Here is a 25,604-nt window from a genome sequence, read left to right as displayed (position 1 = left end):
TACATCAACAACCAATGGACATCTGGCTCCCTACCACCACAATGGAAACACGCAGAAATAACCCTCATACCCAAGCCGGGAAAACCTCTGAATACAAAAAATTTGCGGCCCATCTCATTAACCTCATGTGTTGGAAAACTCCTAGAACACATGGTCCACAACCGACTTTCACCCCACATAGAGGACAACGGTTACTTCCCGAATACGATGTATGGATTCCGCTCACACCTCTCACCCCAAGATGTTCTACTTCAACTGAAAGAAGATATCATTGACAAACTTACCAATCACCACAAATTCTCGATCCTGGCTCTAGACATCAAAGGAGCATTTGACAACATCACTCATCAAGCAATCTTACAAGGTCTCGCCTCTACTAACTGCGGCCAACGTCTCTACGACTACGTTGCCTCATTCTTAACCAGTCGCACTGCAACGGTGGGAATCGGGCACCTCCGTTCCGACGTTTTCAAAACTATGCCTAAAGGAACCCCCCAAGGCTCAGTGATATCTCCATTACTGTTCAACATCGGTATGAAAGATCTACCTCCTCTGTTGAAAACTATCCCCAACCTGCGACACGCCCTATACGCCGACGATCTGACACTCTGGACTCCTACGGGCTCCATAGGTGACCAACAAGACGCCCTCCAAAGTGCCATCCAAGTAGTACAACAATATTTGCAAGCCCGGGGGTTGGAATGTGCCCCAGAAAAATCCGCCTTACTTACACTGTGTAAACGAACACCTAAACAGCGCGCCAACTCTATACCGGATCCTGAACTCAGCATCAATAATAAACCCGTTCTTAACGTCCCCCACCTCCGAATTTTGGGACTCACTATTCCCAAAGACGGGTCGGGTGCCCAAACAATTTTGCCACTCCAACGTACTCTCTCACAATTAATGCATCTTATCCATCGAGTTTCTCACCGAAGATTTGGCCTCCAAGAATCAGATACTCTGCGCATAATCCAAGCCATCCTTATCAGCCGGATTGCATACAGTGCTCCTTACCTAGCCCTGAAACCCTCCGAACAAAACAAACTGAACACCGCGATACGGCAAGCCTACAAAACCGCACTAGGATTGCCCCATAAAACGGCAACAAGCAAGTTACTGCAACTGGGCGTCCACAATACGTGGGAAGAAATCCAAGAAGCGCACCGAATTTCTCAATTCACACGCCTCCAACTCACCACCACGGGAAGAGCGACCCTCCGCCGGCTAGGGTATTCGACCCCACAACAACCAGACGAGAAGACACGCATCCCCGGACCAATTCGACAACACATCAGAGTGGCTCCAATCCCACGTAATATGCATCCGACCTATAACAAGGCACGACGAGCAGCAAGAGCACGAGCAATCCATGTGCAGTATGACCACCTCCCCTTCAGTCGCTATGCAGACGCCTCTCCATACCCCCACAAATCTGCGCACGCTGCCAGTGTGACCGACGCCAACGGAAAAGAGTTAACCGCAGTCACGACCATTACAAAATCTATAGAAACAGCCGAAGAAGTTGCTATCGCCCTAGCTGCCACCACTTGCGAAAACTACACAGTAATACTGACAGACTCCCAAGCTGCATGCCGCAATTTCTTGATCGGACGAATATCCTTACCAGCATTGGCTATACTAAAACAAATTAAGCAACTTCCTGAACTACAGATTGTCTGGACACCTGGCCACGAAGCCCTCAAAGGAAATGAGTCGGCACACGCCGCCGCCCGCGCGCATACAAACCGGGCCGTTTCCCGAGAGGGTGACAAACTTCAAGATGGCGACATCCTCAAGCCCACGCCCCTGAGAAAATATGCCGATATACTCGCCCACTACCGGCGCGGGCGCCAACAATACCCAGCACCCCACCCACACCTATCTAGAACCGAAGGTACAATACTCCGGCGACTACAAACAAACTCTTACCCCCACAATACCCTACTCCATGCAATGTACCCCACCCTCTACCCCGCATCTTGCAAATACTGCCCCCATCCTGGCACCCTATACCATCTGGTATGGGAGTGTCAACAAACCCCGTCCCTTACTCCCAATCTCCAACCTACTTACGAGCAGTGGGTGGCACAACTGACCAGCTCCGACCTCTCCTCCCAGCGTAGCCTGGTAGAGAGGGCCCGGGTGGCCAGTGCAGGCCAGGGTATCCCGGACTAGAGGAAACCCCCCACCAGGCGGGTGCCCAGACAGCAGCACCTAAGGCTCGCATAAATAAAGTTTATTCCTCCTCCTCCTCCTTTGTTGACGACAATGCCCGCACAACACTAAGGGAATCCGTGTAGATAATAGATTGGCTTTGAAGTATATGATTAACAACAAGAAGTACACCATAGGCCTCGGCCGTAAAGATACATGTATTACTGTTCAGAGTTCTAGTGACACTAAGGCCGGGCCAATGCGCCGCGCAGGACACCGAGGTGGAAGTTTTAGAGGCATCCGTATAAAATTTAGAGCACTGATACTTCTGCTGCAAATACAAGAAGTGCGGCAGAATTGCACATGTGGGAGCTCGGTTTTTATCTATATGTGTGAAAGATGTGTCGCATGATACAGGGCGGAGATGCCATGGTGCTATAAAATCTGTTTGAGAACTTTGGATTTTATCTAAAAAGGAGACAGCAAGCTCTGACGTTTCTTCTCTAATTCTGTAAGAGAAGGGCGCAGAGAACGATGGTCGATTTAAAAAGAGTTCAGTCATCGATGTATCATGAAAAACTGATTTAAAAGGATGGCGAGGCATGGATGAAATTTTAAAAGCATTAAAAGTATGCTCGCTGACGTTGTACGTTCCATTTGTTGCACTCTACATAAAGGCTTTTAACTGGACCAGTCCGGAAGGTACCACACGCCAAGCGGAGCCCTATATGAAGCACAGGGTCCAGCATTCTGAGGTATGATTTAGTGACTGACCCATAGACAACGCTACCATAGTCCAATCGGGAACCTATCAAGGTGGTAAAAACATGAAAAAGAAGTTGTTTGTCAGCACCAAAAGAGATGTGCGAGAGAACCCTCAGGATATTCATTGTTTTTAAGCATTTATGTTTTAGTTGTTTTATGTGTGGAATGAATGTGAACCCGCCGCGGTGGCTCAGTGGCTAAGGCGTTGCGCTGCTGAGCACGAGGTCGCGGGTTCGATTCCCGGCCGCGGCGGCCGCTTTTCTGATGGAGGCGAAAAGCAAAAACGCCCGTGTGTACGAGATTTCGGCGCACGATAAAGATCCCCAGGTGGTCAAAATTAATCCGGAGCCCTCCACTACGGCGCGCCTCATCGCCTGCGTTGCGTCGGCGCGTTAAACCCCACAATCAATCAATCAATCAATCAATCGGAATGAATGTGAGCTTTTCGTCAAAGATTATACCTAAAAACTTGTGTTCCTTTTTGACAGGAATCGAGACACCATTGAGTTGAATGTCAGGATCCGGCCGGATGCCACGCCTCTTGGAAAACAAAACACAAGTGCACTTCACTGGATTAAATTTAAAACCGTTGCTATCTTCCCAGCCAGCTAGCTTGTTAACACCATGCTGGAATTGGCGCTCGCAGACAGACAGGTTACAAGACTTAAAGGATAATTGTACGTCGTCTACATAAATTGAGCAGGAAATCGACGGTGGCAATGCCTTCCTAAGGGAATTCGTTTTCACAATAAAAAGGGTGCAACTTAAAACGCCACCTTGTGGCACTCCATTTTCCTGCACATGAACCCTAGAGATTGCAGTTCCAACTCGCACGCGAAACGTTCTTTTGGACATGTAACTGGCAAGCGTGTTCATCATGTTACCCGATATGCCAAATGACTACAAATCGATGAGGATACCATACCTCCAAGCAGTATCATACGCCTTTTCTAGATCAAAGAATACTGTCATACAGTACTTCTTATGGAGGAAAGCATCTTTTATATACGCCTCTAATGCAACGAGTTGATCGTTGGTAGATCGCCCCGCCCTGAAGCCTGCCTGGCAGCTCTCGAAAAGACCATTGTACTCTAAGAAGTACACGAGTCTCCTGTTTATAATCTTCACAAAGCTTACACAGGCAGCTTGTCAGGGCAATGGGACGATAACTGGCAGGAGAGGAAGGGTCCTTCCCTTCCTTTAAGAAAGCTACTACTATGGCCTCCCTCCAAGAGCGTGGAATGTGCCCCGAAAGCTATATTCTGTTGTATAAGTGTAGGAGTGTTTCAAGGGTGTCTGAGTGTAAGTGTTGTATCATTGTGTATGTTATCTTATCTGCACCTGGAGCTGAAGGTTTACAAGTGGTCAAAACAGCCTTCAGCTCATGGATTGAAAATGGACAATTGTAGGAAGTTTGCGACTTCTTGGTATCACGCAGGGACTACTTTTCTGCAGATGTTTTGTGTTTCATGAAAGTGTTTGTGTAGTGTGCTGAACTGGACACGTGTTCGAAGTGTTTTGCAAGTGTGTTAGCCTGGTCTTCAAGTGTGTTCCCTGTTGTGCTAACCAGGGGCAGGCTGTGTGTCTGTTGTCCTTTGAGCTTGCATATACGTGTCCAGACTTTGTGTGTCCGTGTATGAATTAATGAATGTCAAGAAGATGCGCCAACTCTCTCGTTTTGCGTCACGGCGCACATGTTTTCCGAACGCCTTGGGCCGTTTGAACAAAATAAGGTTACCCGACGTGGGGTACCGACGAAGGATACCCCACGCTTTGTTCTGGGTCTCTCGCACCCGCCTACAGTCCTCATTCCACCACGGCCTCCTCTGATTGCACGGGGCACCAGAGGCGTGGGGAATGGACTTTTCGGCGGCGTCGAGGATGTGCGCCGTGAGCAGTTGGGTAGCTTCTTCAACGTGTAGGTGTCCTATGGATGTGTGGTGTAGTTTCGATATGTCTGTTATGGGATCGCCTTATTCGCTCAGCCTGGCAAGCGGGCTTCGCCTAGCGGCTCCCGCGCGAGAAACTTAGCGATCCCAACCCGCGGCGCGCTGGACAGCGGCCACGGCGGGTTCGGGCGAAAACGGAGACCTGAACTCTATGAAACACATTTATTAAACTAAAAAGTACAAAAAACACACTGGCTAATCTTATTATGCTAATATAAAAAGGAGAGAAAAGGTCGGTCAGGCTTACCCGGGCTGGGGGCGCTCCAACAGAGAACAAAGGGACCCCGGTCGACGGAGCGGGGGTGGCCTACGTCCGCTTTCCTGCGTAGTCAGTACCCGAGAGGTCGTCCCCTCGGGTTTTTTGGCGGAAAACAGAAGACGACACCACCCCCCACTTCCTCCGCTCCCTCGACGGACAGCAGCGCACCCCGCGGGCTACGCGGCGCACGGAAAACGAAACAGCCGTGTCTCGCCTCCCGCCGCTCAGGCGCGCCGCGACACCCGTCGCGAGAGCGGGACCTCCTTGGAGGAATGCGGGAATAATTCAGCATTCCCACACCCCTCCACCCTTAAACCCCTCCCCCAACCCGGGTTCACATCTCACTACCTAAAAAAAAACTACTCCCCCACAAGCTCCCAGTAAGCGGCTTCCACGTCCATGTCCTGCGCGAGCGCCTGCAGGCTGTCACAATTCACCACCGCACCGACAGGTTCCTTTGGCTCGGCCGCTTGATGGCCAGGCACCACTATCGGTCGCTCCTCACTGGTGTCCATGGCAAGTAGGGCAGCGTCCGTGGCGGCAGCACCCACCGCACCTTCGAGGAGGCTGGTCGGGGCGCCCGTCGTCGACACACCGACCCCGGCCGGCTCCTTCACAGCCGGCTGGGGAGCTCCCGGTTCCGGGTCGGCAGGGCTTGAGTGCGCCGTGCCCCGGACCAGCAGCGTTGCCTCGGGGGCACAGTCCGTTCCCGCTGAGGCGGCGGCGGCGGCGGAAGTGGTGGCCAGCGGGGCAGGAGCGCTGGCAGCCGGCGGCCGTCGCGAAGGGGAAGGTGTTGTCCGGCGCGGCGCCGGCAACGGTGGAGGTGGCGGCGGCAGCATCGGGGCCAGAGCGGTGGTCTTGGGGTTTCCGCCGACCCGGGCTGGTTTCGGCTTGGCACTGCCACTCCGGCCGCGGGCAGCGACTCCTTTAGAGTCCCTCGACTCGTCCCTGGTGGTGGACCGTCGCTGCTTTCGGCGGCGCGGAGGCGCGGATTCCCCAGCGGCCTGACGGCCGGCCGCCGCGAGCAGCCACTCAGCATAGGCAGGTTCGCGCTCGGCCCTGCACAGCATTCGTTTGGCCGCTTCGCTGTGGCCCGCCGCTGCCCGCCGTGGCTCCTCCGGCATCCTGCCACGATGGAGTTCTCCCTTCTTGTGAGACTCGTGGAGCAACACCGCCCCGCATTTGCAGAGCTCGGTCCCTGGTGGGAGGGGAAGGCACGCCCCGTTGGCCCGGCGGTCGGCATCAGCCACGGTCCGGTCCTGGAACGGCCGGTACTAGCGCGCCACGGGAGTTCCAACTCGAGCCCGCTCCTGCCGCTTCCAGGGCCTCCACGAAGCATAGCCGACCGGTGCATCGGTCCCCGCCTGGTAGGTCCAGGTAGCCACATCCCGGCGCTCTGGCTCCTCTGTCGGTGGGGCCGGTTGTTGACCCGTCGAGGATGCCGGAATGCGGTTGAAAGGCACCGCCGCGGACGATGATGACGTCGAGTGATGGCGCTTCGGGGCGTTCTTCTGTCCGTTCATCATGCTTGTCACTGCAGGCAGGTTCGAAGAAAGGCTGCGAGCGACACGTGTCCCCGACCGCAGGTTGAAGTTAAGCACATTGGCAATAGCACATGAGTTGGGGCTACCAGCGCGGAGTTTACGTTTACCGAGACCAAAATACATACAAACACTAAAAGCCTGAGTACCCGTTCGCTTAGTGCACTACCAAACCGTCGGAAGCTATTTCCGTCGGATTCGCAAACTCTGGCGTGTCCCGGGGCTTGGTGGTTGGCCCCGATTACGCGTTAGCTTTGCCCGGGGCACGGCGAGAGATTCGTCCGCTCCCCACTCTCCGCCTCGCGCTGTGTAGCGCTTGAGGTCACACACATGTACTGGCCCTCCGGCGGGTTTTGACCTCATGTCCGCCAGCTTGTACACGAGTGAAGACAACTTTTCTTTCACTCGGTACGGACCGGACCACTTTGGCGCCAGCGAAGCTGAGAATTTCTTGCTGGCGTCACTCAGTACATGGTTCCTTCGCAGCACCAGGTCACCCACTTCATAGTGAATATCCCGATGCGAGCGGTCATACTGCGCCTTCTGCTGTGCTCTAGCAGTCTTGAGATTTTGGCGAGCTTTGCGTAAAGCCTCCGTCATCTTTGAGCGCAGCTCAGCCGCGTACTCAGCGCGTGCTGATGGTGCGATCGCCGCTCCGCTGCGGCCCGTCAGAATTCGGTCCATCGGACTCGGCAGCTCTCTCCCAAGGTTGAGAAACGTTGATGTATATCCAGTAGAGCGGTTCACTGTAGTTCGTACATCAAATCCTAGCTCCGGGAGATAGGCGTCCCAATCTTTGTGCCTCGCCGAATACGCCACAAGCATGTGCTTGACATTGCGATTAACCCTTTCTGTAGGGTTTGACTGGGCATGGTAGGTGGTTGTTTTCCTGTGCTTGATGCCGAGGGCAGCACAAGAATCCACGAAACACTTCGCAGTAAAATAGGACGCATTGTCCGTTATTAGCTGCTCAGGGAAGCCGAACCTCGTGAATACCTCCATCAGTTTCTCCATGATCACCCGTGCCGTCAGCTTTCTGAGAGGATACAGTTCCACCCATTTGCTGAAGTGATCCGTGACTACCAACAGGAACCTGTTCCTACCTGGTGTTGTGGGATAGGGTCCCATGATGTCACACGCCACGATTTGCCAGGGGTTCTGGCTCTCGATTGGCTGCATGAGGCCGGGCAGTCGTCCGCCACGGGGTTTCACACTTTGGCACACATGGCAAGAGCGGGCGTACCGAATCACGTCCCGTTTCATGCCAAGCCAGGTTGCAAAACGACACAACTTCAAATAAGTCTTAGGGCCGCTTGCGTGTCCAGCAATGCACGTGTCATGAAAATAGCGTAGAATCGCTCCTCTCAACGTGCGTGGTATCACTACCTTGAACGACTCATGTGTATCGTTCTCGGAAGGAATATACCTCAGCAGAACGCCGTCAGAGTCCACCAGGTAAGAATCCAGCGCGCTTACAGCAGTACCAGCTGAGCGCTCCGCACCGACAGCAATACCAGCTGTCTCCATGTGCGCGGCGGCCGCGCCGCCCGGCTCCCGGAGCCGTCGAACACTTCTCGACAAAACGAATCTTCCTGCTGAGCTTCGAACAGCTCTTTTCTGCTGAACACGATCCCCACTGCATTGATAGCTTCCAAGTGGTTCACGCTTTCACCCGGGATCGGCAGTCCTGCCGCGTCCCTCCCGTGGGCAGAGGCTCGGAGCCCCTCTCCCCTGCTCTCAGCCTCCTCGCTCGTTCCGGGGGAGGGCGTCGTTTCGCTCCTCTCGCCCTGAGCCGGCGCTCGTGACAGTGCATCCGCCACGACATTGTTCTTTCCCTTCCTGTAGCGCACGGTGAAGTCGTAGCGCTGCAGCAGCAAAGCCCAGCGCGCTAAGCGGCCGCTTGGCTCACTCAATCGCTTCAGCCAGGTTAGTGCCATGTGAACCGTCTCCATCACAAATGGCACTCCATCGACATAGTAGTCGAACTTTCGCAGAGCAAACACAATCGCGAGACACTCTTTTTCGGTCACCGAATAGTTTTTCTCTGCGGGCGTCAACGAACGGCTCGCGAACGCTACCGGACGAAGTACGCCTCCGTGCTCTTGAAGCAGCACTGCTCCAAGGCCCAGGTCGCTTGCATCGGTTTGAATTACAAACTCCCTGTTCAGATCGGGTAGCTGCAGCTCAGCCGCGTCCGCGAGCACGCTAACCAGCCTGCGCAGGGCAGTCTCCTGCTCGGGACCCCAACTCCAACGTTGCCCTTTCTTTAGCAACTTAGTTAGAGGGGCTTGCAGCTCAGCACAATCTGGTATGAATTGGCGATAAAAGTTCACCATTCCCAACAACCTTCTCAGACCGCTGACATCTGTTGGCGATGGATATTCTAGCAGTGCTCGAACCTTATCCTCGCATGGCAGAATACGGCCTTCATCGATCGTGAACCCCAACAACGTTATCCGGGTTGCAGCGATCTGCGCCTTCTTTGGGTTCAGGGTAATTTCCGCCAACCTCAATCTCCCAAGCACATCCTTCAGGTGCTCTACATGCTCCTCAAACGTCTTGGAGTACACTACAATGTCATCGAGGTAAGCAAGGGCGTGTTGCCATTTTGCATCCCCCAAGACACGGTCCATTAGACGCTGATAGGTCGCAGGCGCTCCGACCAAACCAAAGGACATTCGGGTGAATTCGAACAGTCCTCTGTGACAGGTGAAGGCTGTTTTCTGCCTGTCACATTCATCCATTTCCACCTGAAAGTATCCGCGACTCGCGTCGAGCGTCGTGAAGTACTTCGCTCCACCAAGGTTGGAAACTAACGAGGAAATGTTAGGCAGAGGGTACGCATCTTTTTTCGTCACCTCGTTCAGCCGTCTGTAGTCAACACAAAGGCGGTATGTCCCATCCTTTTTTTCCACAAGCACAACAGGAAAACCCCATGGGCTATCTGACGGTCGCGCAACGCCCGTGTCGAGGAGTTCGTCTAAAGCGTTGTCTAGACCCTATCTCTTAGCCTGACTAATTGGCCGGGGATTGCATTTCCACGGCAGGGCGTCCCCCGTGTCAATTTTGTGCTTGACGAGCGTTGTTCGGCCCGGACAATCAGTGAACATCGCGTCGTACTTGTGCAACAGTGCCGACAAACGCTCTTTTTCCCTCCCAGAAAGACCGTTCGTATCCGCCAACAAAGGGTGTAAGCTCGCCCCCTGCAGCACGGCAGCGCAATGGTCCTCTGCGGCTGGGCGCCCATCCGATTGTCTCTCCCCCGTCCCGGCTGCGCGCCTCCTCGGAGCAGCCTCGGGCGGTTGGGGAGGCCCGAGCGGCTTCTCATCCTCCGCTCTCGTTTTCTCGGCCCTCGGCAACTGCTCTGTCAGCGCCGAAGCTCCCGGCGGCTTTGCAAAAGGTTTAAGGGCACCAGTTGCTCGCTCTCGATATCCGCCACTGCTGATGTCTATCACAATGCCTGTCTTTAAAAGCAGAAAATCCCGCCCCAAGATGACAGGCACTGACAGACCCGGGAGATGGACTAGGCGTTGTCGCCTTACGCGTCTCTCCCAACGCACCACTAGCCTTGACGCGCCACTTGACTGCGCCGTGCCGCTCGCAAGCCGGAAACTCGTGTCGCACATTCTCAGCCTGATATTTTTCCTGCGGAGGTGCTCCAATACCTCATCGCCGAACAACGAAGCGCTTGCTCCTGTGTCCAGCAATGCGGTAAATTTCTTTCCAGCTATCGTCAGCTCAATGAAAGGTGCTGGCGAGTCGGCAGGTTGTCCCGCACGGCAAGCCAGCGGCGCAAGTAACTCGGTACAGCTCGTAGCCGCCGTCAGCTGTTCGGTGTTTGTTAACGGCGGCCTTGGCCGTTTCCCGCTCTCGACTGCTGTTGGACAGGTGGGCGCCTGCACTCACGGGCGAAGTGCCCTTGTTGGCCACAACGGTAGCACTGCCTGCCGAAGTTCTGACGAACCTGGCGCTGGCTATCTCCGGCCTCGTGCCCACTATTCCGTCCCACCGAGCTTCCTGCGGCCGGCTGATTTCTCCTATCCGGCCTTTTTCCATCACTGCGTTCTTTCTGCACTTGGCTACTCTCCGCGCCAGATTGTGCAGTCCGCCAAGCGTAGGAATATGGGTCTAGAGCCCTGTCTGAGAGTTCAAACCCGACTCGGGGCTGCTCGTCCGCATACGAAGCGGTAGCATCTGGTCTGCTCCGATGCGACAAAGGCAGCCCTCCGTTCCACGCGCAGCGGGGCTTTAATGAGTGTGCCGCGGGCGGTGGGGGCCGGTACGCACGCGCGGCGAGGATGTCGCCCTGAATGCGCTTCGCCTCTGCGGCGAGCTCCTCGAGATCCCTGAACCTCCCTCCTCGCAAGTACGCCATAAATGTCGGGTGCGCCTGTCGCGTCACGCGATCGACTTTCTCTGCGTTTGTTGCTCGGGGGTCAGCGAGGCGATAAAGATCTTCCATCGCTCTCACGTACTCCAGTAGGGATTCATCTGGATGCTGGGTACGCAGCTCAAGCTCCCGGCGCAGCCGCCACTCGTAGTTTGCGGGGAGAAACTCGTCGCGGAATTTCGCTCGGAAGCCCTCCATTGTGCGCTCTCGCTCTCCCACCAACTTGAACCATCGAGCCGCCTGGTCCGTCAGGGAAACGGGGACTATGCGGCTGAGAAGTTCGGCCTCCGTCAGCCCCGTCGCCTGCTGGTAGTGTTGCAATTGGTCCAGATAATCGTTCGCGCTGGCTCTGTCATGGTAGCCACTGTACTTGGGGATGTCCACCTTTACGCGTGGCTTCCCCGCCTGCGCCGGGCTCTGGAGGCTATTCATCACTACGGACGCCATATTCTCAACCAGGCGCATCGCGTCCTGAAGGAGTGCCCCTGTCGTTGGCTGACTAGCGCCAACCGGAACGGTAGAGGCAGGGGGCGGCGTTGAGAACCGGCGCTGGCTTGCCTCCGGGCTCAACCCATTTCCCGCCAAAACGTTCGCGGCAGCGTCTTCCGTACCGGGCGGGAAAAGTCTGTAATCCTCGTTGCCGGTGTCAACCGCGAAAATGCCTGACCAATTGGCGCCGTCCAGAAAACGACGCTGAGCCGATAGCTCCGACAACACTCGCGCGGCCTGGAGGTCAGGCTCGCCCGCCATTGTCCTTTGTTCTCGCGCCCGGGTTCGTACGCTCTAACAAACAGAGTCCAGGCCTGCCGATTTCGCCCCACGTTGATGCGCCAAGATATGGGATCGCCTTATTCGCTCAGCCTGGCAAGCGGGCTTCGCCTAGCGGCTCCCGCGCGAGAAACTTAGCGATCCCAACCCGCGGCGCGCTGGACAGCGGCCACGGCGGGTTCGGGCGAAAACGGAGACCTGAACTCTATGAAACACATTTATTAAACTAAAAAGTACAAAAAAACACACTGGCTAATCTTATTATGCTAATATAAAAAGGAGAGAAAAGGTCGGTCAGGCTTACCCGGGCTGGGGGCGCTCCAACAGAGAACAAAGGGACCCTGGTCGACGGAGCGGGGGTGGCCTACGTCCGCTTTCCTCCGTGGTCAGTACCCGAGAGGTCGTCCCCTCGGGTTTTTTGGCGGAAAACAGAAGACGACACCACCCCCCACTTCCTCCGCTCCCTCGACGGACAGCAGCGCACCCCGCGGGCTACGCGGCGCACGGGAAAACGAAACAGCCGTGTCTCGCCTCCCGCCGCTCAGGCGCGCCGCGACACCCGTCGCGAGAGCGGGACCTCCTTGGAGGAATGCGGGAATAATTCAGCATTCCCACACTGTAAATGTGTTCCAGTTAGCTCGTGCTTCATTGAACCTATTATGGAAAGGTGAACTGCTTGGCTCTTTACCTATATATTTTAGTGAAGTGGGGAAGTGGTCACTGCCATATGGGTCAGTGCCCACACCCCATTCAATACATGGAAAGAGAATTGCCGAACCAATAGCCAAGTCAAGATTTGAGTATGTATTGTGTCCTATGTTATGGTATGTAGGCTGTTTCTTGTTGAAAAGGCATGCTCCAGAGGATGTTAAAAACTTCTCTATCAGGCGACCTCGGGCATCCGTGCGAGAAGAGCCCCAAAGAGAATTGTGTGCATTGAAGTCGCCTGTTAGGATGTATGGTTCAGGCAGCTGGTCGACCAGCGCCTCAAAGTCAAAGCTCAGAAGTGCAAGATCAGGAGAGATGTAGATGGAGCATACCGTTATCAACCTATTAAATAATATTGTGTGGACGGTTACAGCCTCAAGGACGGTGTTCAAGGTGACAGGGTGGCATGCTAAGGATTTGCGGGCGATTATGGCCACACCGCCAGAAGAGTGTGTACAGCCAACCCTGTCCTTTCTGTATACCAGGTAACTATTCAAGAAATTCGTGTGCTAAGAATTCAGATGTGTTTCCTGGGCACACATTAAACTTGGCTGATTGGCATGCAGAATCTCATGCACGTCGTCAAGATTATTCAGAAGGCCTCTGCAGTTCCATTGAACTATGTTTTCTCTTCCCATTATGATGTGTTAGAGCTACTGGAGCGTGACTATTTACGTAAGGTCTTTTGGGGCATGCACTCTTGGAAGGGGCTTTTTTGCCTTTTCTGGAGGTTTAGATGGAGGGACCCGCCCCTTGCTCTGCAATGCAGGAAGGAAAGGTCCCACATCCATCTCATCATCAGATTTGGAAGGGGTACCCGGCGTACCGGACCCCCCCGACTTGGCACCCTTTCTGGTGCCCTTCGTTTGAGCCTCGACCACCGAGGGCGTCAGGAGCGCCCCGGGTGGCACAGGCGGTGCGGCGGATGTGGAAATTGCTGCAGCTTCCTCCGTCTCCATCTTCTGTGGGAATGAATGAATGAATTTATTGTAAACAAGGAAAGGATTTGATTGATTGTGGGGATTTAACGCGCCGACGCAACGCAGGCGATGAGGCGCGCCGTAGTGGAGGGCTCCGGATTAATTTTGACCACCTGGGGATCTTTAACGTGCGCCGAAATCTCGTACACACGGGCGTTTTTGCTTTGCGCCTCCATCAGAAAAGCGGCCGCCGCGGCCGGGAATCGAACCGGCGACCTCGTGCTCAGCAGCGCAACGCCTTAGCCACTGAGCCACCGCGGCGGGTAAACAAGGAAAGGAAAGACCACCAGCAGGCGTAGTTTGTCTCTCCTAAGGGTGGACACCGGAACACCTTCTGGTCGCGTCTGCTTTGGGCCGGTGGAGAGGAGGAAACGGTGGGTGCAGCAGCATCCCCACCGGACGTGAATGCCACCACAGCCGCTTCTGGCTCAGCGAGCTGTGCGGAGGTGGGTTGGGCTGCAAGAGGCAGCCCAGGGGGGGGGGGACCAAGTTGGACTCTCGGTTCTGGATTCCCGCTGAAACAAGACGCCGCTCCGTCCCCCGCCGAGCTGCGTCGGCGTACCTCCCCAGGGGGAAAGAGGCGAACCTCTTTCGCGCCTCTGGTAAGGTGATGTTTTCGGTTACCTTCACGTTAATGATTTTTTTCTCAAGATGAAACTTTTCACAAGCGCGAGAGTATGCTGCGTGTGGACCCTGGCAATTCGGGCAGGTGAAGTTGGTTGCAGTGCAGTTGTCGGAGAGTTGATCACATGTTGTTATTCCGCGGCAGGAGTTGGTACCATGCCCGAAACTCTGGCACTTGAAACAGCGCCGCGGGTTCGAGATGCACAGCCGGACAGTACAACGAATGAAACCTGCGTTGACATGCTCGGGCAGTGTGCAGCGGTCGAAAGTCAGAATCAGATGTTTGGTGGGTATTTCTTTGTTGTCTCTCCTAATGACGATGCGCCTTACTGCTGTCACGGCTTGGTCTTTTAGGCCTTCGAGCAGATCGGTCTCTGTCTCGGTTAGCAGGTCTGACTGAGATATCACACCCTGGGAGCTGTTGAGGCTGCGGTGGGGTGTGACTCTGATATCAAGGTCTGCCATGTGGGTTTGGCTGATGAGAGTTGTGGCTTGCTGCTGCGTGTTGACCTCAACTAAGACCTCACCGGTTCTTAGTTTTTTAGCATTGTACCTCTTGCCATGGATGGCTTCAAGAAACTTCGATACAAGGAATACGGATTGTGAAGAAAGAGGCTTGGATTTGTCAACAGATTCAACTATCAAAAAGCGGGGGTAGTTGTCGGGTTTCGGGGAGGAAGAGGTGGGAAAGATGCTTCGGTGCGGACCCCTTTCAGGGTCCGATCATGTTTGGAGGGGTTTTTTCGATTTACCATATGGCATAGGAAAAAGGAGGGGACGGGGGTACTTCCTTCGCTCGGGTACCGAGAGAGGTCCCGGAGCTCCCTGCCTGGTAAACAGACAGGGAGCCCATCCGCCGGAGCTTGACCTGGGCTCCGAGGGCCACCGTTTCAGGTTTCTACCCTTCACCTTAAAAACACATCACCACGGTAGGTCACAGCTTATGTTGGGGGGCTCGGGGTCCGCGGTATCGCCAGTATTGTCCCCATGATTACTCAAGGTACCCCGTGCGGGATCGTTGAGTCTCTTTAAGGTGTCTTGTGCTGAGTAGCCCAATAAACAGTTCCACAGCACTGACTAATTTGGGACGAGCGGTATCGGAGGGACATTGTGCCAGCAGCTTTCCCGGCCTTGAAACAGGTGCGCATGCGCTGCCTGCCTCGCAATTCCGCGTGCTCACGAACACGTGCTAGAGTGGCTAGTGTTGAGTAAGCCTGTTGAGTAAACCTACAGGGGCCATCATGCGGTATACACCCCATACAGAACCTATACGGGCTAGAATTAGAAGTACTAGTTTGGAGGCAAAATTTGAAACAACGCGTGAGACATGGAAGCAGCATATGAGGAGAACTTCTTGCTGGGCTAGTTTGTGAATAGTTGCCATGATTTGAAACGCAACACAAAACATGGGCGAAGGCAATGTCTCGTCTACTCTGTTTTTTCGTCCGTGTTTTTTATTGCGCTTTAAATCATGGCAAGCAGCATGTGCCAGATATTACACACAACTATTCTTCCGTCCATGCAACCGTTTGCTTTCATGGCCCGTAGATTCCTGTGTAATATCACATACAAAAATAATCGACAGAAAGACAAAAATGCGAATTTGAACCTCAGCCACCTTTGGCAACTTTCATGCACATTACTTGACGGACACGTCGCCAATATCCGGTTACCCATGTTCTGCGCAGAATTTTACTCCCACTTTGGCAGGGTGATGTAATGTACACAGGACCGCGATGTTGTGGGAACGTCGTCAACAGAAAAAATAGCCGTTGACACTCCCCAAAGTGTGAAGTTGAGCGTAAGAAACATGGAACGGGATACTGCTAAAACCGGCAAACAAGCCAGGAGCGAGGAAGCCTTCAACGTAGGCCACCCGTCGCTGCTTGGCCTCTCCGTTTATGTGCCTACATGCACATACCACTTAGGAATGTAGGACATACAAATCTAGCACATGTTTTCACCCATCTTAAGGAGCCTGTGTCGCTTACTTTGATTCGCCTCTTAGTTGCGCGTTTGTGCTGCAAGCGCAAACATTCTATGATCTCCCCTCCAAAACTAGCCATGCATATGTAGTGTGCCCGCAGGTATGTCCTTTGGCATACTGTCACTCTAAGGAGCCAGTGAGAATCCATGACTGCGTTTGAGTTGCGTCGTGTAAAAAGGGTACTACAAGAAAGTGAATTCAAGCAGTACGGTTATTACGAATTTCTATTTCTACGCTCTAAACTTGTACCCCTTTTTTCGCATTCTCTTTCAGTGGCGTAAGTAGTTGCAAAGCAAAATTGCGTATTTTGACTGTCTGTTGTAAATTTCTTGGTTTGGGAAAGGTCCTTTGTAGATTGCGTAAAAATGACTGGGGGTGAAATGGTAACCCATGATTCGTGCAGGCGCAGTGACGTGTGTATCTCCGTCCCTTTTTGAGCAAATGAGTGACAAAGCAAAACATTGACCGGCTGCGCTCACTACCTCCGAAGCGAGACTAGGCTACGCGCATTGAACACATGGCACAAAGAAGGAAGTTATTCGTGGGAGAATGCTTTTCGTTGCGTGACTGCGCTTTTGTGACGTTGGACGAAATACACAGTCTGTCGCCAACGTTTCGCATTTGTCTTCGAATAGCTTGTCACTGAAATGCTTGATGCAAGGGTCCTATCATTGCAGCAGGGTTTGTAGCGGCGCTAGTTGCTTCATTGCATGAATCGAGCAGAAAGTGAAGGCGAAAGCACAGGCGCTGGTTTGTTACTCTTGTCAGCGCCTGGGCGTATCACTCTGTCCCGACTTAGCGCTGTTCAATTCATGAACTTACGAAGGGTGTCGTCGCGTTGCTGACGGTAGCATTCTGCGAGGAAGCTTGGACCAGCCAGCGAGTAAGTTGTCCTTTCTTTGAGTAGTGTCCTGGTTTTTTTTTGCTGGTTCTCCTAAACGACAGAATGCACCTGCTGGCCGAGCAAGCTACACTTCTTCAGTCAGTAGAGCCTGTCGAAAAATGATGCCGGTTATCGCATGAAAAACTGCGCTAAGAAAAAAAAAAAACTATCGGGGTCCACAACATACAGAAGAACGCACCAACGTAATCGTACGCCGGAGGAAGGAGGAAAACAGGTGAAAGAGCTAAAAAACGACAATGACCTGAACAGTATAACGGAAATATCTAGAGAACACCAACGTTCCAGGGGCCTTGTGACGATAACAGCTGTTTTCATAAGTTCTTGACCGCTTCATTAATTCCGACATCGCAGTGTCGTCAACAGACCCACCCACTCAAGCGCTTCAAGACCCCACGAGAAGTGATGCTCACTCATTCTGAGATGTTGATTTGACCAATTTTGGGTTCAACGCGCTGTAGTGGAGGACTGCGGATTAATTTTGACCACCTGAAAGGGATATCTGACGTGCGCCTAACTCTAGGAACATGGGCTTTTCCGCTTTTCGTGTCCATCAAAAGAAGCCGGGACAGAACCCGGGCGTACCAGCACAATTCCCTAGCCACTGTGCCACCTCGGCCGGTCATTCTGAGATATCAAGAGAAAGCTTAGGTGCCACTAAAACTTATTTTTACAGCTGACCATAAAGACTGCCTGTGTAATACCTGATGAACCAGCCCTTTATCTCCTGCGTGAGTTGAACCACAGTTGACATGTTTTTTCTCTCTTTTTGCCCATTAGGATTGAAACGAGATATGGATTGGTAGCAATTATGTTAGAGGGGATATCGTGCCAAAAAGCAATATTATGGCCAGCGAGAAAGAAGTACAGCCACCGTAGAAATGAATAATGTTGTTTATTTCCTCAGCCAGAGGCGAAGGCTTCCCAGCACAACCAGGTACAAGGCCGCTGCCGCCGCGACGTACGGCCTGCCCATCCTACTCTTCATCGTCATCGTCATCATTTCCTACATTTTCATTGGTGAGTGTGCTTTCCGATTCCCACCTCAAACGGCCGAGCAAGCGTGCAGGAGCAGGCTACTGCGCGATTTCATGGGAGAGTTTACCGATTCCGCCTCTCTCTGAGCAAAATCTGTTATAAGTCCCTTAAGACGTCGCTTTTTAGCGTACGCATATGCGGCCCGCGCGTGACGGTGTGAAGGCACCCGTTTCTTACAATGCATAACTCGTTTGCGCAAAAATGTTGATGCGCAGGAGGACATGGCACAGCCAGACACTATGCCTTTCACTTCAAGTGATTTACTTCCTCGAGGGGAATTTCCACTGTGCAAATAACACCCCTACAACCTAGCGAAAAATCCCGGACCGGGAGGGGGGGCAGATCCTGCTGTGTATAAGTGTATTCTCGGCGCCTTGGCGTTTTTGCCCGCAGAGATAAAACCGTTGGGGGTAGAGGTATTGGAGGTAAGTGCGACCATGGGCGGCGCTGCAAAGCGCGTCTTCGTGAAGTCGGCTAAGGGGTTCTCGCATTTGTCGTATGCTTCACTCGGGCTCGCTCTACCAGCTGTTTCCTGGCGCGCGGTTTACTTTTGATGCTTGTCCGCACGAGATTTTGCGTATGCGCAACTTTTTATCACAACAAAGGACCTAACATTGCATTTACTAGCTGAAGGCGTGATTTAAAGTATAGTTTTTGATACCGTTCCGGAAGAAGTATTGCCGGCGTTGCCCAATTCCTGTCCTGTATGGAGCGCGAAGAGCCGGAGCTGGGCGTCAGTTTCTGTATCGAGCAATCTTTCCAACGCCATTCCGCGTCATCGTGTCCGAAAGGGGCTCTTGGCAACCCGTTCTGGGCAAGTTCTTGCAAAAGTCGCTTTCCCAGCTGAAAATCGACGACCCTTTCCTTGTCAGGAGCCTTACGAAAGTTTCTGACTACCTCCAACGGCAGTCCCCCGCTCATGTGTATGGATTCTCCCTGGACATTAAGGACCTCTAGTATTCCTTGCCGCACTCCGAGCTCATGGAGGTCGTTTCTGAGGGAATAGACCACTACGGATTCGTCCGCTTCCAGAATGCCAGTGGTGTGGACGCCAACACCTTCTTGGACCTGTTGGGCCTCTACTTGCGCTCTTCTCTTGTGGAGTTCAAGAGCGAATTCTTCGTTCAGAGGAAAGGTGTATGCATAGGGTCGTGCTTGGCGCCTATGCTTAGCGACCTCCTGCTGGCGCGACATTGCCGGCTTCGTGCCGCCAAAACCGTGCGCGTTTTCCGCTACGTGGATGACTTCTTGGTGCTTTTCGAGTGCATGACTGGTGACGGGGACGAGCATGTGCAGCGCATCACGGACATTTTCGAGACCACCCTAGCTGGTCTCACGCTTAAAACGGAACTTCCTTCGGACAATGAGCTGCGGTTTTTGGACCTCCTCTTGCATTTCAGGCCAAGCCATGTTTGTTGGAGGTATGCACCCCTCTCCAGGAAAAACCTTCTTCCGTTCTCGTCCGCCCATTCCAAAGTCGTGAAACGGAGCATTGCCTTAGATGCATTAAGGGGCTCCCTTAAGAGATCTTGCCAGCATGAAGTAGACGCCAGTAGACACCAGACGCCAGTAGACGCCAGCATGAAGTAGACGCCAGTTTTGATTCGCAGGTTGTGAGGCTCCTGTTGGCAGGCTTCCCACCGGCCTTGCTACGTGACTTAGCTGAAGTGTTGCTAGGGCGATTTCACAAACGCAGCGAAGCTGGATCGTTGAAGGACAGGCCGGCAAAAATCGCTGTTGTTCCCTATGTGCATAGAGTTTCACACATGTTGGAAAAGGTAGCGGGTCGCACTGGTGTAGGAGTAGTGTTTTCCGCAACACACAAACTGGGTGGCCTTTGTAGGCGAGTGAACATAAATAAGCAAAGGGGCACCTTTTGCGAAATAAATCACACAAAACCGTACGTAGAATGTAGGCGCTCCGTTGTGTATGAAGTTCCCTTGTCTTGCGGGAAGACCTATATCGGTCAGACCGGGCGCTGTCTGAACGATCGTCTCTGCGAGCATGCAAACACACTGAAAACGGGTACTGGCAGCAATCTTGCCACACATTGTAAAGACCACGGCTTCTCGCCGAGATTCCACGATACCCGTGTTGCAAGAACGTATGAGGGTCAGCGTGAGCGTGAGATCTATGAAGCCTACCTCATTCATAAGGCAGGCAGCGATTGTGTGAGCAAGCCGCCCATTGAATTACTAAAAAAGGGAATCCGCTATCTGGACTCATAAAAAGCCTAACTGTTCAGAATGTCTTGCTTGCCTCGCGCCTCTGGCCACTTCTCATATCAGCGTTTCTACCATTTAATCAATGCACGTGTATGTCTTGTATTTTATGTGCAATGTTCAATGCACTTCTTTTTTTCGTGCTCTTTTTTGTGCTTCCTTTTTTTATCGTGTTCCTTCTCGCCTTCTTTTCTGGGTATATTTAGCAACCCGCGCAATAAACCAACCAGTTGTTACTCAACGCCTTGTGTCGTCGTTTCCTTATCCCGTCTTTTTGCGCTGTTTCGAATTTCAGTATGCACCAACTAGCGTGCACCGTTCTAACGCTGTTTTCGGTATCATCCATCTGTGGAGCAAGACGGACGATGTGGTTAGCCATTTCAGTGGTATCTGTTTTTATAGTGTCCAGGTCGGTTCAGATGGTTGAAATAGCTTGATAATGTCCTTCTAAATCAGTCTAAAATATTAGGAACAGAAGCGGTCCGAGTACAATGACTTGTGGTACTTCAAAGTGCACTTTGGCAATATTGGAAGCAGTGTTGTTTACGACTACATATTGTTTTCTATTAGTAAGGAAGTTACATATATCCAGTCTAATACAACTGAGTCAAGGTCAAGCTGTTTTAATTTACTCATCCAAGGACGATGAGGGACTTTGTCGAATACGTTTTGGAAGTCAAGAAATATTGCGTCGATTTGAATGTTATTATCAAGGTTAGTGTGCAAATACTGAAGGAATGTCACGAGCTGTATTTCACACGACAATGTTTTCCGGACGCCGTGCTGTGACTGATCTATGAAGTTGTTGTTTTCCAGATGATTTATCACATTTGTGAAAATGATATGTTCCATAATGTTTGAGGCAAATGCTGGTTAGTGATATTGGACGATTGTTACATGTCGATGATTTGTTACCACTTTTAAAGACTGGGACAATTTCCCGAAGTTTCCATTCCCAGGGTATATGGCCAGAAGACAGTGATTGGGAGAGCAGCATTGTCAATACTGCGCTTGCCACATCTGTTGTGTTTTTAAGTATTTTTGATACTATGCTATCGGGCCCCGCAGCTGAAGAATTCTTCAAGTTTTTGATTAGGCAGGTGATTCTGCTGGTGTCAATTGTAATCGGGGGCACATTATTCAAAATGGCAGTATGGTCTGCTGGGAAGGTAGTGGTGCGCTCTTACGTAAACACGGAAGAGAATGCGCCCTTAAGTACGTTTGCGCAATCCTTATCGCCTAGCGTTTCGTCTGAGTTGCCGGATAACATTATTGAAGAAGAAGTGGGAGGAATTACGGTTCACCAAAACTGCTTGGGATTAGTCCTCAGCATGTCAGGTAAGCCGACGTGAAAAAACTGATATTTGGCAGGGCTAATGGCTTTCTTTAGTTCTATATCCGCCGTGTGGTAAGCTTCCCATGATGACTTCCGGTTTTTCTTCTCTGCTGTTTGAAACAGGCGTCTTTTCTTGCACATCAGTCTTTTATTTGTTTGAGTAAACCAAGGGGCTGATGGTTTTTCTTTAATTGTGATTGTTTGTATAAATGGTTCACTCAGTTCGGGTATTTTAGATGAAAAAAGGCGCCGGTTCTCCTGTACAGATCGGTCTTCGACTCCTTCTTTGAAAGAGGGCTAGAACTCATCCAATTCCGTGTTAATAGCTTCATAGAATAGCCCCGGTCACAGAGTTTGAGATGTTTGTTTCTGGACTTCTCACTATAAGGTGCGTTGTAAATGTTGCTAGAATAACTTTGTGGCCGCTTAACTCCTGCAGGTATAAGACAGATTGCAGGCGGCTTGGGTCCGACAACAATATTAGGTCCAGAATGTTGGATGCGGTTGCTGTTTCTCTGGTAGCCTGTGTGATTACTTGAGTTAGCTGACCGTTTTCTAAGCAGTTTAGAAATTCATTACATTCTTATTGTGGATATATGGTGCAGTTATCTCTCCAATTAATGTTTGGATAGTTGAAATCGCGGACGAGAATAAAGCTAGATTTTGGAACTTTTTTTGTGTAGGACGTCAAGGACGTCGTTAAAGGCCAACTGCAACGAAAATTTACATGCCCTAAATTGTGCTTCAATGTGTGGTATGCACCTCTAAAGTCCCATGTGACCCAATTTGAGACTCCGCAAACGCGCAGTTTTTTTTATTAAAACCGTTCAAAAACACGCCACTTCAGCCGACGCAGCACCTAGCGGTGTGTCGCCGCAACTAGTCGCCACTGCGGCGGACTTCGGAATGTGACGTGCCAGTCAGGACTCCCGTACGGCCGTCGCCTCTCCTCTGTAGCCCTTTTACGTGCGGCCTCATGCGAGTGAGCAGTGTAATTCGTGCCTCTTGCATGAATAATTGGTTGCCGTAATGCGAGAAGCTGAAGAAACTCTGGGTTGCCGATACATACACAAACGGCAGTAGCACAGCGACCGATTTCGTGGTGGCGACGGCGGCAGCAGGCACTCGGTCGACTCGATGAGCACGCGAAATGCGTGTACGGCCCACGTGAGGCGATACGCTGTTGGCGCGGCTGGTCGGTGCGGCGGCGGTCGAACGACTACGGCAGCTGTGCGGCGCTCTTGCAAGCTCGCGGCCGGGCATCTCTACGAGTGCGCAATACGTAGAACGGCCGACGCGAGACGCTACGCTGTTGTCGCGGCCGCTCGGTGCGTTGGCGCGCGAACGACTACGGCGGCTGTGCGGCGCGCTGTAAGCTCGCGGCCGAGCGTCTCTACGAGCAGAACGGTCGGCGCGAGACGATACGCTGTTGTCGCGGCCGGTCGGGGCGTGAACGAGTACGGCAGCTAGCTGTGCGGCCCACTGCGCCATCGCCCGGTCGACTTTTCGAGAGCGCGAGTACGCCAACGGCATCGAAGAGCTCTGCACCGACGCGAGGTGATACGCTGTTGTCACTTCATCGCGCCGGTCGGGGCGCGGACGAGTACAGCACGCGGCGCACTACACGGAACCGATTCAGCTCAAACTACTTCGTCAAAAAACAAATAAATACTAGCCGCTGTTGGAAACATTTCTCTCGCCAGTTAGAAAAACAAAAAACGAGGCCACATTTCGCAGTACTAGTACTGAGCCTCGGGGAAGGTCACTGCTTCACGAGTGAAGACATTGCAGTGCTTTCGTCACTGCATGGCATCATTATTTAAAGATTTGGCGCGGGCACCCTGCTAACAGGAACAAAACTGCTAGCGTAAACAAAAATAATAAAATTCTGGATTTGAACTTTCAGAACATGCGCTGAAACCTGCACCCTAGCCGGCATGTTTCTACACTTCCCTCCCACGGTAGCTATTTTTTTTTTTTTCATTTCTCCCACAAACACAGGATGGTTCGATCGGCACAGGGCATATTAGCTGTGGCGGCGCCCATCTAACGCTAAAGCACTGCCTTTTGTGCACCCAGCTTCGCCACGACGTCTCGCGGTGCCTGTGTTTTCGTTTTACCGAACTACTACAGCCACGTCTCAGCAGCTCACAACGAAGTAATAATGGTTGCACGAACTTCCCAACCCCTTTTCGCGCATGTTTTAAATGTCTAAAGCAACAGACGACCCGAAACACATCGAATGCGCGCTGTCTTCTCACGGGCAGCTGTGGGAAAATCCACCGTATGGAGGCTGCGCCCACTCGATTCCTCAGTGTAACGTCACTTCCGGTCGTCCGTAATGGCCGCCCTTTTTTTTCCAGTTTCGGTTTGAAAAGAGCGTTTTTGATCTTCGTTTACGATGCAGCGAAGCACATTTGGGCCTCCAAATTTTGCACGTAGCAACTTTTAAGGTTGTACTACCGGAAAATAGTGCATTTACGGAGCCTAAAATTTCTTTGCAGTTGGCCTTTAAGGTGGGTGGGGAAATTGTAATCCGGCTTAGGGGGGCGATAACACACACCAAATATCGTAGTGCCTCGTGGGCTTTCGCACGCTATCCAGAGTGCTTCAAGGGGGCAGTTTATTTCAACTTTAGAGTGGCGGGCAGAAAAATTCACCCCTACTAACACACCCTACCACACTGCAGTAATCGGTCATGTCGGTAGACCAGAAAGTTCGGGAGCGTTTAGAAAGATTTCGAAGTCAATGATAGCGGGGTTTAACCAAGTCTCGGTCAGCATGACGGTTCGCATTCCCAAGTCTTTATTAGGTCAATTATTTCATCGCATGTGGGCATTATGCTTCGAATATCAGTGTTGAGAATAGAAAAGCATGAACAAGAATTTGAATGAGCTGGCGGGTGGAGCTTGGGATTTGGTTGCGTTTGAGGTGACTTTTTCCTTTCGGCTGATTCGGTGATGGCTGATGTGTAGACAATACGGTCTCCTTTACTTAGCTGGTACTCATGTCATAGTAGAATGTTTTTGTCCGAATCAGTAGTTTCTTGTGACGCAGTTTGAAAGGGGCGTTGTTCTGGCCCGCAAATCGGAGCAATAGACCTTATGCGAAATTGCTTGGTGATCTAGCAACACTGATGTAAACGAGACCGTCGGCCATATTGGTACAGGCGCCGTTCGGGAAGTCTCGTATTGTTTACTGTGGAAGAGTAGGTGACAGTAACGCGGTATGGCTCAAACTGGACGGCGTTTTCTGGCTCCCGACCGTGGATTGTGGACGAAGTCTGCGCTGCCGACTGTGTCTGAAGACTCATACCACTCGGGGTGCCGCGCCAAAGACTCATCCGAGCGGCAGCGGAGCAGGGCATGCCGCCTAGCCACCGAGGCGCATTGCTCGCCTTCATCGGTGCGGACAAACACGTGCGACTCGCAGTAAGTAAATCCTTCTTTGTTTTTTACTTGACGTGAGTTAACCCGTGTGAGCATTTGTATAGCACTTTGTTCACCTGTTTACCATGCAAATGCGTAGCAGCGACCCTGTTGCAGTAACCCTGAAAGAGGAAAGCGACAATCGCCAGACCGTACCGCTAGTGGGTGGATTAGGTATTTTCAAATGTTGTACATCGAATTTGCGGGATGATTTTTGGCGAAGATGTTTACGGAAAGGTTGCGGCCGTTTTCCGTGACGGTCGTCCGCCCGCGCGTTTGCCGCAAAGCAATGGCGCTTTGCGGCGAAGTCAACTACAAAAGCGCACATACGCCTTGAATTTTCTTTTTTGTGTGTGTTTTCATTATTTATTGCGCATGCTCCGCCACAAAAATCTGTTTGTGTGTCTTTTTTCTCTTTTTTTGGCGGTGGGGCGGTTGTGTTTGTTTCTAAAGCGCATGTTTTTGGTGTGCACGAATTGATAAAACCTCGTTAGCTCGAACTCACTGAACTAGAAGATTTTTTTTAATTCGATGGGTCATCGGTATAGCCC

Source organism: Haemaphysalis longicornis, unplaced genomic scaffold (genome assembly GCF_048455015.1).
Source record: "Haemaphysalis longicornis isolate Haplotype H1 unplaced genomic scaffold, Haemaphysalis longicornis Haplotype H1 scaffold_6, whole genome shotgun sequence".
Lineage (NCBI taxonomy): Eukaryota > Metazoa > Arthropoda > Arachnida > Ixodida > Ixodidae > Haemaphysalis > Haemaphysalis longicornis.
The sequence above is the reverse complement of the archived record's forward strand: the minus strand, read 5'-3'. Positions refer to the sequence as shown.